This window comes from Canis lupus, chromosome 22 (assembly GCF_003254725.2).
Source record: "Canis lupus dingo isolate Sandy chromosome 22, ASM325472v2, whole genome shotgun sequence".
Taxonomy (NCBI): domain Eukaryota; kingdom Metazoa; phylum Chordata; class Mammalia; order Carnivora; family Canidae; genus Canis; species Canis lupus.
This window is the reverse complement of record NC_064264.1, coordinates 33,221,343-33,240,269: the sequence shown is the minus strand read 5'-3', so window position 1 is coordinate 33,240,269 and position 18,927 is coordinate 33,221,343. Positions and strand designations below refer to the sequence as shown.

Below are 18,927 nucleotides of genomic sequence, written 5' to 3'. Positions count from 1 at the left end.
TCTATGAGACATAATCGCTTCATCCGCCTTCATTAGAACCACCATGTCCCTCCTGGCAAACTCATTTCTCTCCATTTAAAAGACACAATGTTATCATTGGCAGAATTATTGATGACCAAAAGAAAAAAAAAATACAACTCACAGGAAAGCCCAAATAGACTGACCACTCATTCAGTCCAGCAGCAACACTGAATGGTGCTCCAGTCATTGGCACAGGAGAGATTTTAGAGATGGCCCAAAGTCAAGGAAAGATAATGAAGAATTCAGTTCAACTCTCATGCTCAAAAGAACTCAAGTATAGAGAAAAGTACATAATATAATAGGCACACAGGTTAAACAGATATCATATTTTGCTGTATTTGAGTTAGAGCTGTCTCATTAAAAACAAAAACAAAAACAAAAAACCAACCAACAAACAAACAAACAAAAAAACAAACAAAAGCCACAGAGTTCAAGCCCCTTCCAAACCCTTCACTGCTATTAATTTTCAGTATTCCAATACGGTCTGTGTACTAGCCATGCATGTATTCATGTGTATCCTACCCATAATTCTTCTTTTCACATATTTTAATTACATATTAGAATCAGTAAATGAAATAACAATTGTCTGAAATAAGAAACATGGGTTTCTTAAAAAAACATAAATTTGTTTAAAAGAAGGAGGAAAAGGACAGGAAAGAGGAAGGAAGAAAATATCTTTGGATAATTGATACATTGGTGGGTAGTTTCTGGGCATAATTGAAAATGTGTCCATTTTAGAGGCCTACTAAAACATCTAAGCCTCAGAATTCTTCTAAGAGCTATTTTAGGTCTCCAAACAGAAGAGATATTGAAAGAGAGAGAAGAAATAAGGATTTTTTTTGTTGAGAAAGGAGATAGAAGAAAGCTTTAAATTTCAAGGTTTTGGAAGGACCTTATTAGAAGTTTGAAGTTTAGTTATACATTCTTTGAAACTAACTGCAAACTTTGGGAAACAGGTAGGTCAACTTGATATCAATGTAAACTTTATGGAAGCAATTCTAGCAAATCAAAAGGTGTTCAGAATGCTTTGAGTTCATACTACAGTATTCAGTCCAAATCAGACCCAAGCCCCAGGGACTGAAGAGCAGAGAAAAGAGAAAAGTCATCCTCTAGGAAAAATATCTGCATGGCAAAGGGCTAATGCCAACAAAAGTAAAGTCCCACTGAAGAGAGTTATTCAGTAAATCCCTCCCTTAATCATGCCTTTGAGTGACCTCACACAACCATGTCATTTAAATGTCATGATGAATAAGAGAGTGAATATACTGAACCAAAGTATTTCATTGAGGCACTAAAGTTACTTAGATACTTGGAAATGATATGATACTGTGCATGTTGATAGGCTACCATTACATTTACTAGGATACTGCTTATCAAAGAATCAATTACTTGAGCAAGGAGGGCAAATATGAACAAAAACTATAAACCTGAATTAGTAAACCTATTTTTGTATTGCACATTAAAGTCCAAGATATATTTCTTCTTTATCAGAAAGATTGTTATCCCAAGTAGTAGAGTTTGGGTGTGGTTTACTGGTGTGCTCTTTTCTGGGCTCGACAAACATCTGTAGATGAAGATTTTCTTGAACATTTTAGTTGGCATTATCGGCTCAGATGTGTCCACCTCAAATTCATATGCTGAAGTCTTAATCCCCAGAATGTCAGAATGTGACTGTATTTGAAGAGAGGGTCATTAAATTGGTAGTTAAGATAGTGTCGTTGGGGTGGGCCCTAATCCAATATGACCAATGTCGTTCTAAGAAGAGAATAGGATATGTATGCAGATGTGAGGACACAGGGATATGGTCATTTACAAAGTGAGGAGAGAGGCCTGAGAAGAAATTGACCCTGCCACACCTTGATCTCAGATTTCTAGCCTCCAGAACTGTAAGAAAATAGATTTCTGTTATTGAAACTATCTGGTCTGGGTTACTTCATTATGGCAGCCTTTACAAACTAACACAGTTAGTATCTACTACCTTTAGGTTTCATGTTTTGTGGCCACTTAGCCATCCTACAAGTCAGTTACAGACCAATGCATCTTCTTTCTGTGTGTTAGTAACAATGTCATGAATCTAGAAAAGTTATAATCTGTGTTTATTAAGGGGTAAAACAGTATTTTAATTAGAAGACTCTCCAAGATAGCCAGAAATACACACTAACTTCTAACACTAAATTCTAGTTCTTCCTTCAATCCTCAAAAAGGGGTGATTGGAATAAATGAAAAAAAAAATCCTATACCTAATATTAACCCTGTTTCACTTGGTCATTGATAAGAAATAATATAGATTCACTCTAGGTAATAGCTCTTTTTGAAATTACCACCTGTTTTATCTGTAGTTGGTTGGTTTATTTGTTGTTTGTTTTAACCAGGTACAGAATTACCCACAAAATAATTTTTAACTGACTGATAAAGGAATAACTCATTATAAATCATATTATTTACAAAGTCATTCTTAGAACATTCTTAGGAAGGGTTAATTTGACATCTCATTATTGAGCACTTACTGCATGCTCTGGCATTCTCTTGTAAGTGCTGGAGATATTATATTGAGCAAAATAAGCTTACCCCATGAAGCTTAAACTGTAGTAGAGAAGATATACAGTTAGCCACTGTCCTGCTATGAGCACTTAAGGGCATCAGTTTACTTGATTGTGGAGTCTAGGGCAGAGGTCAGCAAACTTCTTTTTTTTTAAAGGGCCAGATGGGAAATATTTGAGGCTTTGGTGCTACACAGAAATATCACAACTACTTGACTTTGTCATTACATAGCAAAAGTGGACATAGACAATGTGTAAACAAAAGATTTTATTTATGGGCACTGAATTTAGAATTTCTTATACTTTTCATATATCATGAAATGTTTACCTTTTGATCCTTTTTTCCAACTATTTAAAAATGTAAAACTCATTTTTCGCTGAAGGTCACAGTGAGGGCAAAGAGAAGATCTTGTGAGGAAGGAGAACCTGATCTGAGAGCCAGGGAAAAACCAAACCAGACAAAGGCAGAGTCGATGGGGTAGGGGACTGGAGTGCTCTCCAGGGTGACTTGCAATGAGGAGTGATAGAAAACTGTGAAGAGAGTTCACCCTTTGTTGAAGCTGTCTACCCTTGATACAAGCAGCCCAGAGGATACATAACAAGGAGAAATTTTTCTCTCTCTCAAATCACACAACATATGTGAGCACCTACTCTGCCTACCAGGAAGACTGGACTGACTCTTTATATAAACTGTGTGTAATTATCACTTTACTCCCTTTGCCTGAAGGCCTGTGAAGGCAGCAAATGATTCTCTTATTCTCTTGCTTCTTTGGTGAAGCAATCATGTGAGTGCAGGAAAAAAAAAATGAGATCACAAGTGTGTGTTTATTTAGCTATGCTTTGACAGTAAGTTCTAGATGTTCTTATCTCCAGTGGTATAGCTTTTGTGTGATTGTATGTGATATTGGACAACTCCCTTCACTTCCTGTACACATCCATTTGTACTCGCTAAGTAAAAATAACACTTACCATCAAACCTAACCATAATGGCTCTTAGTGGCTCTTAGAGAATGTAAAATATGTTGTCATGCACATCACAATAAAATAAAATTTCAGAGCAATTAGATGAATACATATCTAAGATCAAACATTAATACTAATCCAAAGACTATGTAATTAATCCAAATTCTGACTTTTAAACAATTTACTGGGTGTGTTATTACACATCTTAAAAAAAGATAGAGTTTTCACTATTTGGCTGCTGCTCAGATAGACATGTTTAGATATTTTAGAAAGGAAGCTATAGTTTTGTTTCATTTTTTTAACTGCTGTGGAAAAGAAAGTACATTTATTTACTTTATAGTAGCATTCAATTTTAGTCAGTATCAAATTTATTCTATGTGCTAAAATGTAATGATAACCTGGCAAAAATAGAGAGCATATGTTTGGCTCAGGGTTCAATACTTGAATGGAGATGAGGCAAAAAGTTTTTCCCTGGTAACCAAACCAGCACTGTGTGCCTGTCATGCTAATATACTGCAGTCACTAAGGTGTTAACGTGCTATCAAGGGTTTGAATCCACATCGGTTAGTAAATAAATAAATAAAACAGCCCTTCTGCTCATTAGGAAACCATCCAAATCCAGGGAGAGAGAATCAAGTTCCTAATTTATGAGTCAGCCACTTAAAAAAAAGGAAAAAAAGGTAAAGCTAACACAGTCGTTCTTGCAGCCTTCCCCACACCTATCTTTCTGGAAAAATAAATTCCTGCTTATTCGGAATCACTACCAGTAAGTTCTATTACACTGGCAGATGTAGGAAAAATAAAAGTTTCCCTGGGACTTCAAACATGAGACTGAAGAAATGATTATGGCAAATTGTTGTCCCTAATTAATTAAGATGATTTATATGACACGCTGTGTAATTGAAAAATGCAAAGTAAAAAAAGTCCCAGTGGTAAAGGAGATTCATATTCAAGCTAGATGGCATAAAACTGGAAGAATAGGCTCCATTAATGAGTCCTCCAAGTCAGCCTTCAATTTAGTCTTCATTGTTGGCAACCTATTGATCAGTGGATAGTGATTTACCAGAAAATTATGGACCACAATAATGAAATTCTACAACAAAAATTCTCAGATTGGACGTCATGCTGTTGACCACAAGACAGTTGAGAAGACGCAATCTCTTTTGCTTTTAATTCTCAAAAGCAAGCGTTTGTTTTATGGGTTTAAACTTCCCCATTAAAATAACTTTTTATTCTAATCTCATTGTCTCTTTTGCTCCTTGTTCCCTTCACCTCCCCCGCTGCCCCCTCCAATTTCGAGCCACTCTGGTCTCCTGGCATTGTTCTGACATTTGCTTGGCAGAACATAAAACAACAAATATGTTCAATTTGAGTGGTTTCCTGCAATGTTATTCTATCAAACTGGCAATTTCCGAAAGGATTTAGAAAGGAGCGTACAATTCCTCAGACACCGGGGAGGTCCGACAGGGATTGCCAAAGCAGTCCATGCTTCTAGTGCGTCCTAATATCTAAGCATAGAAAAACATCCCTTTTTCTTAGGTTTATTTTTTACCTTAACATCAAGCAGACTTCAGACACCATCTAAGTGGCCTGGGAGCACTATATTTAGCTCCTCCAAACTCAAAGGAGTTTAGGATATTTTGGTATGCGTGGCGCATGGAGACACTTTTTTTTTTTTCTAGCAGTCATGTAAGGTAATGAAATGTTAATCAAGATGTTTAAATTATATCTAATGGACTGATGGCCTCACATAAGAACCAGATGTAAAATTCACTAAAACAAGTTCCATTTATTCCCTATATAGTCATTTCCTGCTCCCCTATCCAGCATCTGAATTTCCAAGATGGTGGCAGATTTGGAAATTTTATGATTTGATTGTGGTTTGGCTTGGATTCAAATTATAGGATCTGAATTTGACCAAATTAAGCATCTAATGCCTCAGGCAGAACAGTGCATGCCTATGTCAATGGTGGCAAGATGTACTATTGCACTAACTTGAGATAATCTCACAAATTCTTAGGGTTCATGATAGTATACTTCATGCCCATGAAATGTCCAGGCCCTAAAACCATAATAAGTTATTATAGCTTGCCATGTATTACTATTTCGGCTCTTGGAAGGCTGAAATCTTCTGACTTAGCAGCATGGAGTTCCTGTTGGTCAATTTATTTGTGTTCACCAACGTGTATGGCAAGCAAGTCGCTTACCTGCAGTTCGCAAAAGCAGCTTAAGTGCCGAGTAGCTGTGACCCGTGTGACTCCTCTTGTACTCTGCTGTAGTTGGCTGCATTCACTCTGCCGTTCCATGTCAGATTTTGGCACTAGGTTGAAAGATGCTCCAGTGTATGTCTGGCTTTAAAACCAGAGAAATGACCTTACGGATTCCTGCTCAGAGGATTTTTGAATATACAAGCTTTTACATTTTTATCTTTGATAAAAACCCATCTCGTTTTATTCTCTTTACACAGACCATCTACTATTATGAAAGTCAGTAAGCACAGGGACTTCCAAAATAACCTTTAGGCTTCGTGCAGTGTGACAGCATGGCCTTTTGGCAAAACATCCTGGCACTGATCATTGCCCTAAATAATGCATTATCAACAGTGGTAAAACCCTTGGCTCTAGAAGGGCCCTTCTAAGTTTGTCCTCTCCTAAACTTCTGAAGCCTTGGTGCTACTGGAGCAGACAGAGAGAAAGCTACTGTGCCTTACAGCATCAACCTCCAATTGTCCTCTCCTACATGATTCCCAAGTCCAGTATTTCTTGGAGCTAAGAGGAAGTCTCCAAATAAAATGTATTTCAGGAGAAAGTTGCAGAAGAGGATTCAGTTCTCTGGGGTCTGCTTGGCAGCTACATGCCCTTGAATAAGTCATGCAACCTCTCAAGTCTTCTATTTATTTAAGTAAGAAGTTACAGTCCAAGATTTAAAAACAGAAACAGTGACTGGATTCATATGCCGAAAACTGAAAAAATATTAAGTTAATAGCATAAATATTGTTGAAATGCAGAGAGTAGTCAGCTTAAGTTGTTTAATCATTCCCTCAAATATGAATGATATTCTCCTTGCTTCTGTGATAATTTTACAGCAATCACTTTACTGTATGCATGTTAATCCAAAGATTATACTGGGTGTTTGGGTCTTCACCTCTGCTTTTGGTATGAACTATACCCTAAGGCCTGTGTACTCTGAACAACTCATTTAAGTGCTCTGGGATTCAATGGTTTCTCTACCATTAAATACAGGAAGGAGAGGCACCCGGGTGGCTCAGTCAGTTAAGTGGCTGCCTTTGGCTTGAGTAATGACCCAGGAATCCGGTGATTGAGCTCTGCATCAGGGGCTCTGTGCTCAATGGGGAATCTGCTTCTCCCTCTCCTCCCGCCATTCCCCCCACTCATGTGCCTATGCACACACTCTCTCTCTCAAATAGATAAAATCTTAAAAAAAAAAAAGCAAGATAGGAAGGAAAGATTGATTTTATAATTTCTATAAATAGAAATAGAAAGTCTTTCATTCTATAAGTAAGTCCTACCCCCATCATGGTGTCTGGGAAAGTCAATGAAGTAAACATAAGATAAGTAGGAGCTGAGCTTTCTCTTTGGTGTGGCACAAGTTTGCCTCAAAACTGGAAATGGGAAGTCTTCAGATTAGATAACAGGAAAACAAGTTATTGTATATCTAGTCTTTCCTTAAGGTTTGCACGTTCAGTTATTAACTACCACGTAAGTCATCTCCCTACTAGAGGACTTTAGTTGTCAAATACATGGCTGCTGACATTCAGTCTATCCTGAAGTGGCTGGCCTTTTAAGAATGTCTCTTTGCTGCATTCAGTATCGAACTGTCCAACTTCACTCAGCACTAGCTGACTTGCCTTGGTCGCTGTCAGAATCTCTGTAACAGATAGAGGTTATTCCCTGGTCTAAGAAAAAAGATGCAATAACCAAACCATTTTGCTACATTAGACCATTTCATTTGGCATATTCCATGCTGCCTCCATTTCACCCACCCCCGTGCCTCCTCTTGGAACCCTTACATATTATTTAAAGATGAGGAGTGAGGTGAAGGTTGGTCTTTTCTTGGTCCAATGGCAGGCAGCTGACAAGCCAGCCTAATAGCTACACTTAGGAAATCAGATAACATCCTTGTAACAGGGGCTAGAGGCTTCAAGTCTGCAGTTTTATTAGACCCTCAAATTGTGTCCCAGTTACAATATCCCTGGTTTGTGTTTTATGCATCTTAAATTCATCCCAAAACTTTAATAAGAAAAGCATGCTTTTATTAAAACAATATTGAAATTACCTATCCTTTCATATGTTTATTTTTTTAGAATCTCTGAGTTTGATTTTTGTAAAGAAAAGGTCTTGTTTCATTTTTTATATGAAACACAAGAAATATTATATATTTGAAGCCTACAGTATAAAATGATTCACATTTTAAATAAATTGATTTTCAGAAAATATTTAAAATGGAGCATTTGTAACTGGATTTTCAGAGTAAATAGTTTTCAAATATTGGAAGTATCATATATATTTGAATATACATATAAATATATTTGTATATGTGTCTTTTTTCAGCAGAAAAAAATGCTGGATTGTTTTAATCAAGGACTTGAATCAATAAACTTGGGAAATTAAGATCATAATTATAACATTCTCACAAAATTGCCCTCTCATTTAGAGAAAAATAACTTTTCTTAAACTTTTCTATTTGTCAAGAGGCTTGTCTTAAAATTGAATGTGCATAGTTCAGTGATTAAAGTATAGCTTTTTTTATCTTAAAGTTGATCATTAGTATCAAAAGTTAGCAAAGAATAATAAAATAAACAATATTTCCTGAATCCTATACATTTTCAAATGTCTATGATACATTGGTAAGCAATGTATACTCAGTGATAGTACCTATCATATAGACATTTTGTCAACAATGTCCTCAATTAAATTGTATACTTAGGAGTTTATGGTTCACAGAAATCCGTCCTGATTAACCTACCTGTGTTTAAAAAAAAAAAAAAAAAAGATTTCTCAATAGGGCTAAAAACCATTAATGTACAAAATGTCATTTCTTTCAAAATTTTATTATGGTAAGAGCTATCTGATTCAAAAATAACATCTGACCTTCTGATTCAAATTTTGTCAATCTTTGTTTTGGAATCAAATTTGAGTTGTAAGATTTATTATGAATCCTTTCAGACAGCAAAAAATTGTGAGTGCTTAAACATGCAGGAGAAAGTAGAAATAGGATAAATATATAAATTCTTCCCAATATGATTGAAGACTGAAAGTGTGTATAAAACATCATAATTGTTAAATAATACAGTCCTTTAAATGACAGATCTGAAGATCTAAGAATCATTTATCCTCCTATTATTAATCTAGTTTCATTCATTTAGGCAAATCCATTTCTTGAGGCCCTTCTATTTGTTAAGCCCAATGCTGGAGACTTTGGATACACAGAAGTGGGGACTTCTTCTTCTCTCTGGGAAGTTACAATAATTGTAACAGTCAAAAATAGAGTCAAAAATAGAGTTACAGGGATCCCTGGGTGGCGCAGCGGTTTGGCGCCTGCCTTTGGCCCAGGGCGCGATCCTGGAGACCCGGGATCGAATCCCACGTCAGGCTCCCGGTGCATGGAGCCTGCTTCTCCCTCTGCCTATGTCTCTGCCTCTCTCTCTCTCTCTCTCTCTCTCTGTGTGACTATCATAAATAAATAAAAATTTAAAAAAAAAAAAAAAAAAAAAAAAAAAAAAAAAATAGAGTTACAAAGAGACTAAAATAGTGGCCATACCGGGAAAATAGAAGCAATGAACCATAGTGTTTGAGAATGTGAATCTGGAGCCCAACCACATGGGCTCATCTCCCAGTTCTGTCACTTTTTACCTGTCTTACTAATTGCTCTACGCCTCATCTGCAAAACTGAGAATGATGATAACAACAGTGGTCTCATAGGGTATTAATGATGAGAAGATGAATTATTATTTATAAAATACTTTGAATCATACCTGGCACATATTAAACAGAATGCAAGTGTTCCCTGTGTTTGGGAAAATGGTTAAATGAAATTATTTTGAGCTCTGTGTTTCATTTTTTTCATGGCGAAGAAAGAACCATGTTATCCAGACCAGGTACTTACTCCTAGTACCTAAGAATCTGCACATAAAAGAGGAATCTTCCATTTAGCCCAGAAATCCTACATGTGGCAATACCAGGTGGAATTTTGTTGATGAAAATCAGATTGCTTTCAGTTTTATAACTATACAAATGTTCCTTCCATAAGCAACTTTCTAAATTCTTGGACTCTAATTTTAAAAATAGAAACTGAAGGAGAGAAAATGTTAATCGATGCTTATGGAAATGTTTATAGAACATGGACGATGTCTATACACTCTTTGCAGGACTAGCTGCTAAGAAATGACTACAGAATCAGATCAGCTCCTCTGAGTTAATATTGCAGCTATATCAAAAAATGCAACACCCACCTTCCCAAGATTGGTTAACTCTCCAACACCAAAATGGTCTTTGTATAAATCAAAGCAATAAAACTAAGTGAGAAATTCTGAGTGCTAGGTAAACTCCAAGCTCACCTCTTATCCAGAATTCATCCTGGGTGCAGTTGCATGTCTTGTTCCTTAGGGCCCTTTGGTGGCCTTTAGAGAATTTCTCTGCAGAAAGCAATGCTGGAAGGAAAGAACAACACTTTAGAATATTGAAGAACAATATTCTCTACTTTCCCTTGTGGTTCTCATGTTTTCATTACAACTTTACAATAAAGGAATCTGCTTTATCTTATCTTTAGTTGTAACATCTAGAGATTTACTATTTTCAAAGTTAAAACCTAAGATGGCTCTAATATTACCTACTAGATAAATTTCAAACAGGACTGGATATTATATGGGGGTCTCCTGAATATAGACATCCTTCCCACCCCCAGTTCTAGAGCCCTGCCTCTCCTCACCTCTTGAAGCAGATTAAAAATGGCCACATATTCTTTGGCTTCTCTCTAATCAAAGGTAGAGTCTATGTCCCCTCCCCTGAATCTGGGCTGGTTCATGTTTCTTTCAACCAGAGTGTGGTGGAAATCTCACTGTGGCAGTGCCCAAGTAAAGGCCTTACAAAATTCACAGCTTTCACTTCCTATCTCTTGGAATTCTGGCTGTATGGGAAACTGCCATGAAAGGTCTGATTGCCCAGAGACTGCCATTCTGTGAGAGAGCCCAAGCTAGCCACATGGAATGGACAGGGAGATGCCTAACTAGGGTCTGTCTGTTCCAGCCATTCCAGCCCAGGAACCAGACTGCAAGGTAAGAAGTCTTTTTTTTTTTTTTTTTTCTTTTTTTCAAAGGTTTTGTTTATTTGACAGAGAGAAAGAGCACAAGCAGGAGGGGGCGGGAGAGAGAAAAACAGGCTCCCCAGTGAGCAGAAAGAGAGATGCAGGGCTCGATCCCAGGACCAATGGAATGCTGACCTGAGCCAAAGGCCGATGCTTAAATGACTGAGCCACCCAGGTGCTCCTAGGTAAGAATCCAGATGAATCCAGTCCCAGTCATCATCTTACTGCAACTGCAATGAGAGCCTGCAGCTGAGCCCATCAACCTCCATAATCATGAGACATAATCATAGGTTGTGGTTTTAAGCACTTAGTCTTGGGATAGTTTGTCACAGAGTGATAGATAACCAGAATGTCCCCTGGAACATCCCTGTGCCCCTATCTTTTCTAAATGACTTGAAGTTACCCTAGTACTCCAAGTTGCTTTTAAACAGCTTTCCATCATTCCTGCTCCAAACCTCAAGATTCAGTATAACCATTATACCCTTTAGATTTTTTTTTTTTTTTTTTTTGCTAATCATCTGTAAATGTACCCCCAGGCCAACTTTATGTATGTATGCATGCATGCCTGTATGTATTTAACAAACATAAATAGCACTTCCTTCAAGTATTTAACACAGTCCCCCTACTCTCATTTTACAGACAAGAAAACTGAAACATCAAAAGTTAAGGAACTTGGCCAAGATCACACAGATGGTAATTGGTAGAGCCATGATTCAAATTCAGCAAGTCTGGCTTTGGATTTTGTGCCTGCAACTACCACAGTATGCCTCTACCTGGAACATTCCACCTCTCCCCACCCCCTCACCCCCACCTGCCTCACCCTTCTAGAGCTTCTCAAGAACATCTAAGATGTTCAGCTCAGAGAACACCTAAGTCAGGTAGCTGCCCTTCCTCCTACCACTTTCCAGGCAGGTCAAGTTGCATCTACTCTGTTTTCTTTTTTGTATCATATTTACTATAGTGAAAATAACTTTTTAAAGCAGAGATGGTATCCTACTTATTTCCCACTATTTCCTCAGAACCTAGAGTATCACCTGATGCTCAGTAAAAATTTTTGAAATACACGGATAAATGTGCTTTCTGCATATTTACTGTGGACACAGATGGAATCCACCCATTTGGATGATTACCAGTCATTTGCTTCAGGACCACTCCCTAGCATTATAGCAACAGTGTAACCTGAGTGTCTCAGTTTAACCCCACTCTTGAGTTTATTTATTGGTGCCTAAGTGTATCTGAGTTCCTAAAAACATCCTGTAACTAATGAAGGGCAGTTTCCTGATAACTGTGTTTCCTAATAACTTTCTAAAAAAAAAAAAAAAAAAAAAAAAAAAGGGGTCAAATTCTAAATTGTATTAGAATTGATATTATGATGCCTGAGGCCAATATTAGCTGGAATTAGGGTGGTGGTTATGTGGGGATTACAGAGGTCTTTCAGAGTTGGCTAAAAGGTACAGAAAACATTAAGGAAATTGAAGAATCTTGGTAAGTCCTTTTGGTTTTTTTTTTTCTAGTAAAATCAGTGACTTTCTTTCTCTTTCTTATCCATCAGCTTGCCTTTCTTCCCACCTCATTTTTTTCCCTGGATACATGTCTATCACATCCACTTCTTTCCCCTCCTTCTGTCTCTCTCTCCTTTTCTTTACCACCACATTTCACACAATATTTGATACGGGGCATCATATAGCTTTGTTCTCTTGCTAGTGTTCTTATCTGTTAATTTCATAGCATTTTCTTTATCCTTCCTAATGCTGCTGGGTGGGGGTGGGGGGCAGCTATCCTTTCTTATCTAACCCCTGTAGTAACCTCATACCCCTGTATCCCACTCTCCCTATTCTAACCTCACTTCCACCCTGTCACCAAAGCAATTGTTTCCATGGCAAGGAGCTGATCTCATTATATTCTGGTACTAGGGATTTAGTTTCCTGCACAGTGCTTGTTCAGCCCATGTTTGATTCATAAATAGATATTTTCTAGCTGGAAATCGTATCTTTGAATTGTTTAACAATGGAAATAATTGTCTGGTAGTCATCATCACTAGAATCTTAAAGTATGAAGCATTCCATTTATAAATATCACAGAAGGAATTCCCTGAATTAGTTGTGTGAAAAGCTTAACTATATTCAATTAAATATCTGCTTCAGACTAATGTCTTCCACAATTTATAAAGGAGGTCTCAGATTAGAAGGGCCTGAGTGCTGTTTTGTTTTGCCTGGTCAACAGCATTGCTTCAGCTCCTAGCTTTTAGCATCATAATTATCTTTCCCTCAGGGGAAAAAAGTGCCCTCAAGTTTTTGTGCACAGAGATACTATCCTCCTGAGTTCTTAGAATAAGCTCTGGTGTCCTGAAATGTCTGCAGCAAGTGATTTGGGAACTGATTAAAAAATCTTCTCTGAAACCTCCTCTATGATTGATGCAGATTGTTTCTTAGTTAAAAAAAAAAAAAAAAAAAAACTAAGTAAAAAGCAATTTTAGATTTAGAGAAAAGTAGCACAGTATGAGTTCCCTTAGATCCCTCATTTCAGTCCCCCTCAAGCAAAGACCTTACATGATCACAGTAAAATTGTGAAGAACAGGTTTTTTTTTTTTTAATTTATGATAGTCACACAGAGAGAGAGAGAGAGAGAGAGGCAGAGACACAGGCAGAGGGAGAAGCAGGCTCCATGCACCGGGAGCCCGACGCGGGATTCGATCCCGGGTCTCCAGGATCGCACCCTGGGCCAAAGGCAGGCGCCAAACCGCTGCGCCACCCAGGGATCCCAAGAACAGGGTTTTAACATCAGTATGATATTATTAAATACACAACAGTTCTATTGAATCTCGCCGGTTTTCACTAGTGTTCTTTTTGTTGTCCCAGGACCCAATCCAGAATTTTCCATCATGTGTAGTTGCTATGTCACCTTACCACCTGTCTGCAATAGTCTCCTGGTCTTTCCTTGTCTTTCATGACCTTCACATTTGAAAAACAGTGACCTTTTATTTTATAGGCTGTCCCTTCACTTGGGCTTGTCTGCTGTGTTCTCATGTTTGGACAGAGGTTATGTATTTTGGGCAAGAATATTAAAAAAAATATTAGGCTGCATCCTTCTTAGTTCATCATATCAAAGGGTTTATGATGCTGATATGCTGTGGTGTTAGTTTGATCATTGGTAAAGTTGGTATTTTCCAGGTGTCTCCATTGGATAGTCACTATCTTCCTCAAGTTTTGATCAACCTGAAAGCCAGTTTTGGTTAAAAGGGCATGTTTGTCGTATTTGAAACTAACATGACATTATATGTTAACTATACTGGAATTAAAATAAAATGAAATTTTGAAAAGGTCATGTGTTTGAGGTTAAGCAGATCTAGATGCAAATCCCAGCTTTGTCATCTTCTGTTGGTGAGATATTAGGATATAGGTTCATGAATCTCCTTCTGGGTCTCAGCTTCTTTGACTGTGAAATAGGGGTTCTGCCAATATCCTTCTGCTGAGAAAAATGTGAATCCCAGTTCACGATTTGAGATGTAGGAAAAAAATCTCAATTTCCTATTTTCCTTTAAATATACATAAATCTGCAATGGTCCCAGGGTGCCACAGAGCCCCAAGCAATACGGCAGCCACAGCCATGTCGGTGACTTGTCTACATTGGTTACCTTGGAGTTATATGCTCTCTCAGCTTAAGGGTACCCTTTGGGTTTGTTGGCCCAGTTGTATTAGGCTTCACTTTGATGGTGGGCGTTTCTAGTGAGGCAGAGAGCTCCTATGCTTGAGAGAATTTATTCACTCTGAGGGCATTAATGTTTCTGGGGCTTTGTAAAGGTGGTTGAGTATTTGCAATGCTCTGGGGAGCCACCGATATGTCTAGGGACATATTCTTTTATATTTTTCCCCATCAAAGGTATATGTTTGTCTCTCTCCCAGACACCTGAAACAATGGAGGAGGTTGGATTTGGCCAAAGTTTCTAGCTTCTACTTTGCAAGTATCCCAGAGTAAAGAATGCAAAGAGCCTTGCTACCTTGGAGAATATGGACAAAACCCCTCAATGAATAGCTCACAATATGATTCTGACACAATATCCTGTTATATAGTTGTACAGTATTTTGGCTGAGACTAGGATCCCCAGATGTTGGAAGATATGCATCTATCAAGGAAAGAGGAAAAACTAACTTTTAAGGTAACACGGTGTTTTTCTTTTGTTTCTATCAAGGTGGATTCTTACATTAACTTTCAGAGTAAACTGCTTCTTTATTTTTGAAAATAAATATTTGCATGGACCTTTTGGCTATGCAAAGATAACACACAACTTTATTCTGGAATGATAGACTTATAACAATGTGTTTCAAGAGCCAAATAGCTCCTTCAAATAAATAGTCTTCCAGGTAGACAAAGCTGAATCTTGGGAGATAGCTTATTTTAGGAAAATGTAACTTTTCTGAACGTGAATTTACAATGAACTGACTCCAGAGTGTATTACTTATTCTTTGAGAGTCCTGTACCTTTGATCTTGCATAAGTCCTGGAGTAAAGTGGATGATTAGACTCCTGAGAGCAGTCTTAGACAACTGCAGAATGACAGAGACATGACCTCCCCCCACATACTAGTGGGGGGGGGGGAAGCTACACTCAACAGCACTGTTGAAGTTAAATAACACCCAATATTCTCAAAATGTATACATGACAGACAGTTGTTTTGTAAGCAGTTCAAAGGTAAGATGATACCCCTACAGATGCCCTTCTTTTGGAAGGATTGGATAGTTTCACTGTAAAACATTCCAGAGGATATCTATCCTGAGAGAATATGATGATTTGAAAGGCTATGGACAGGTAAAAGGCAGAAATGCTCCTTCCCTTCCTCCAGGTTTGAGGAACAAATGGTCCCCAGCAGAGGAATGGAGTAAGGGAGATGTGTTCGAGATCTTTATCATTGGCAGAGGTGGTAGTGATAAAATCATTCCTACAACATGGTGGCAAGACCACATCTAGACAGAAGTAACCCGAAGGGGGCTGTGATTGATAAGTGTGGCCTGTAAACTCTGAGAAAAGCTAAATAAGCAATGGTCAGGTCTTAGCTACCATTCAGAGGAGTTGACTAACAAATTGAGATGAGCTGGTGCAAGGGGAAAGCAGCAGACGACTGAGAGAGGCCAGGTTCAAGATGGTGGGAGGAAGGTCCTGACCCTACAGTGGAAAAGACAGCTGACTGATGGGTGATCAACAATTAGGGCAGATATGGGGAACTTGGAGGCCTTCCCAAGCCAAAAATACTTGGGAGTTAGCAAAGAGCAAACCCGGTAAGAGTCTAGACTTTGCAGTTTCCTATGAGCCTATCAGGCTCAACCACTGTGATACGAACATTAAAGAGTGACCTCATAGACTAAGAAAATGGGGTATACTTAGGTAACATTTATAAGATTAAAGTTACATAAATTTTTGCCGCTAAATTTTTGTTGTTGTTGTTGTTCTCTACTTCCTAACAAGAAGAGAATCTGGGAGAAATAGGGGAAAGACTTTGAATTAGTCACAATGAAGTAGCCTATTTATGAGCTAACATTGTATTTGAATCTGATAGATCGGGGCAATTTGGAAATAGTCATGGAATGTGGAGAGATGGGATCTTTTGAGACAACTGTAGACTGGAGGATTATAGCCAAGTATATGGATGATGTTTAAAAGTATCTCCGAGTACTCTCATGTTAAATGTTTTTTTTTTTTTTTCATGTTAAATGTTAAATGGTAAAATAAAAAGTGAGCAATGTAGTCTCAGTGTGAGAAAAGACATCTAAATGGCTTCCATTTTAATTCTGCCCTTTTGCCAAAAAAATAAATCAATCTTTGGCACATTTGCAGTTTACAGAGGGAGGTTTATAGGTACTCATACAGCAAATAGTAATATAGAAGCTGGGCCCTATCTGGTGATTTCTGAGTAGATAGGAAGAGAAGGTGGCCTAAAGGCACATCTTCTTAACCGTGCCTCCACCTCTTTGGAACTTTCTTCTAATTTATGATACACAGATAAAATCTTCCATAAACTGAAGCCAAAGTTTTTTTTTTTTCTTACTCTTCTAGTACTGCTAATTTTTATTGAATTCTTTCTCTCGAGCAAGCAACCCTAAGCATTTTACATTCATTTTCTCATTTAATCTCCTAGATTCTTTTATTATCCCCATTTTATGAAAAGGAGAGTTATGCTTAAAATTAAATCAGTTCTCAAAGTCACACAGCTTGCAGGTGTTAGAGTCATATTTGGAACCCACATCTTCTGACCATAAGATAACACACTTCATCTTTTGAACTTGCTTATCCTCCTTCTCTTTCTTCTCTGCTTTCCTAATTCAAGAAAAATTCTGAGCTTGAAGTCAAGACCAAACTGACATAGTTCAGTGAAAAATGTTATTGTATCTCCAGGATCCTCTAGGAAGTGGTTAATCCAATTGACAATCCATTAATCCACTAAAAACTGAACATTTAGTAGAGATTTGCCAAGATGGAATGCAGGGTACTGAGGCCCAGGGGATTTAGCACTGCTCTGTCTTAGGAAACCCATGGATAGGACAAGAGATGAAAGCTAAGTAAAAAACTGCTGTGCACAAGTGCAGGGGCGATCATAGAGGTACACAGGATACAGATGTAGAGTAGACTCTACCTTTGCAAAACCTCAGAGGAAGCTACAAGGGCCTAAACATAAGTAACAAAGCTCAATTCATCTATAATATATAATGATTTCATAGGTAAAAAAAAAATTCCTGAATCAAATTTGCATGATGGACTATCCATCACACTCACATTCTCTCCTTTGGCAACTATGTGGAATATTCAGACAATACGTAAAATCTCAAAGTCAACTCACTATATGGACAACCTCAGCCGCGCCCCCCGCCCCCCCCCCCCCCCCCCGCCACAACGAAATCCCCACAACCTCTGTGCTTATGGCCACAGTTCTTTTCCTTATGATATTGATATCACAGCTCCTTGAAGGGTTCTACATTTGTATTTGAACTGCCCTTAGTAGTTAGGATTATTTGAAAGAGACTTTCCTTGTCAGAACAGTTCCCTGACTCTGAGGCCCAATCAGCAGGAAATTGATCTCTTGCGTCTGTCACAGAAGTATGAAGCTCTGCACAGTAGAGTGTCATGTTACGGGTCGCAGGTGCATTTCTGAGATGACGTGCTGATGGCCAGGGGGTGAGGAAGCCCTGTTCTCTTTTCACAGCTGAAGACAGAAATGTCGCAAGGACAAGGAGGACGACTGGCATGCCTCACATTCCTCAGTGTTGAAAACAATCAAAGGTGGGGGAATGAGAGAAAAATCAAATTTCTATGAAGAGATGTCAGCAGTAAATTTAATGCAGGTGCAATATTCTCCAAACAAAGGACATTTTGTTTCTACCGTCTGTGGCTCCATGAAAACCAGCCTCTGCCTCCTCCCTGCTGTGTGTTTTTCTTTTTATCAGTGTAAGGTAGATTAAAATGTTGATATCCTTCCTTGGCAAAAGTATTTTTAATGTTCTTAGTACAACTGTTGAAGAAGTATTAACTTCCCCCCCCAAAGCTTAGCTTTGCTGGGTGTAGCAGAGCTTTCTCTACCCTAAGGTTCGATTAGTTTGTTAAGCTTTATATTTCCCTAATTACCTCCATGTATTACTGTGACATGATCTTTACCATTCGTTCTTCCTTGTATCTCTACAAAGAAAAATTAAAATCAAAACTAAACATTTACTTCAGCTGGAGTAGCAAATTTATAAATTAAAAAAATAATGAAGCATCCACTATTGGTTAATATATATTTTATGAGACAGAACAGTGCAAGTTATTCACCCTCCTTTATTTAGGCTATCATAAACAGAGTGATTGTAGAGCAATCAAGAAATTAAGAGGTATGACCTTCTGACTGGTTTTACTTAGTAATTGCTTAGAGATTTGGAGACTCTTTCTGGCAATAGTTTACTAGAGAAGGATTTCCTATTCACTAATGGAGCTTAAGTTCAGGCCTTACACAATTTTATGAGACCTCAGCAAGGCATCAAAGGACATTTTAAGTTTTCTTATGAAAATTATTCATTTAACTGGGACACATAAATGATATACCATGGATGTCATCA

General features: G+C 37.9%; 1 long non-coding RNA gene across 1 annotated transcript in view; it reads right to left on the bottom strand.

The window, feature by feature from the left end:
- LOC118351991 (uncharacterized) overlaps positions 1-18,927 on the bottom strand; it is a 79,079-nt gene that overhangs the window by 21,184 nt on the left and 38,968 nt on the right. The window contains exons 2-3 of the long non-coding RNA XR_004808343.2: positions 10,102-10,194; positions 5,732-5,876 (exon numbers count right to left, since the gene is read on the bottom strand). This is a non-coding gene — a long non-coding RNA (uncharacterized LOC118351991). The remainder of the gene's footprint in view (positions 1-5,731; positions 5,877-10,101; positions 10,195-18,927) is intronic.